At 56.0% G+C, this 1,060-nt stretch overlaps 1 protein-coding gene across 1 annotated transcript in view; it reads left to right on the plus strand.

Annotated features, from left to right (window-relative positions):
• The first annotated feature begins 351 nt into the window (after positions 1 to 351).
• The window catches only part of DMRT2 (doublesex and mab-3 related transcription factor 2), a 7,260-nt gene continuing 6,551 nt past the window's right edge, over positions 352 to 1,060 (plus strand). Inside the window, 1 exon segment of the mRNA XM_010860732.1 lies at positions 352 to 956. The gene's annotated coding sequence lies outside the window, so the exon portion shown is untranslated.

Below are 1,060 nucleotides of genomic sequence, written 5' to 3' on the forward strand. Positions count from 1 at the left end.
CCAAAGTATCTGCAGGTCATTATGTCCTCTTAAGCCGGCGCTGGGGTGCAAGGTAACCATTGATTTATTCTTGCAGGAGAAAGTAGGATGCCTCCGTGCGCTTCTCTTATTTCCGCTCCTATCTCTTATTTCCGCTCCTAACACTGGGTTAATGATTGAGTCGCAGACACACTGGTGATGCAGATGACTTAAGTTTTTCTGAAAGCTGCCTTGTCGTCTGTTACTTTCTCTTGAGGACAACGTGATTTGTAAGACTGTTGTCTACTTATTTTCTAGCCCACGAGATAAATGGCGACTTCGCTCCCGCCGGCGCCGTCACACTTCGGTTTTAACCTCGGGACAGACTTCCCGGCTGCACCGAAGGCCGCCAGGGAGGATTCTGGCGGAGCGCGGCGGGAGGGGCGCGGCGGTTGCGAGGAGGCGGGGAGCGCCGGGCCGAAGCGCCTCGGCCAATCAGCGTGCACACCGCCTGACAACCGGCCAATCAGCGGGCACAGAGCTCGGGGGCCCAAGCGGATAATACTGGGAAAGGGAGCCGAGGCTGGCGACTTCAGCCAGGGGCAGTGCGCTGTTCGCTGCTGCTTGCGTCCGCCCGTCCGCGCGTTCTGGGAACTCGAGATCGAAACCTGGTCAAGACGACCCAACCTTCCAGTTCAGCTAAGGTCAGAGAAAGCCAGAAGCAGACTCAGCGAGGTGAAGCGCCTGGCTGCTGAGGAATGATCAGAGTCCGGGATGTGCGGAGCCTGGTCGCTAAGAATTTGACTCACTTTCTCCATGCTCCTTCTCTTCCACTCCTCATCCACTGGACTCCGGGCCTCCAGCTGTCAGCCCCAGATTTCGTGACAGGGTGTGGCGACCCCGATTTCTGTTTGCAAGCCCTGCCAGCAGCCCAAGAGCAAGGTCCCAAGGCTGGATTTCTTTTGCCTAGGCTGCTTAGCCGGGGCCTCAGAGTCTTGGTGAGTTGATGTGATGTTGCTGGGGTGGGCAAAGGGCGTGAATCATCTTTCCCTACCTTTCCTATTCTACTTGTATGTCTTGTCTTTAAGTGCAAATCATGAAC

Source organism: Bison bison, unplaced genomic scaffold, assembly GCF_000754665.1.
Source record: "Bison bison bison isolate TAMUID 2011002044 unplaced genomic scaffold, Bison_UMD1.0 scf7180017864469, whole genome shotgun sequence".
NCBI classification, from domain to species: domain Eukaryota; kingdom Metazoa; phylum Chordata; class Mammalia; order Artiodactyla; family Bovidae; genus Bison; species Bison bison.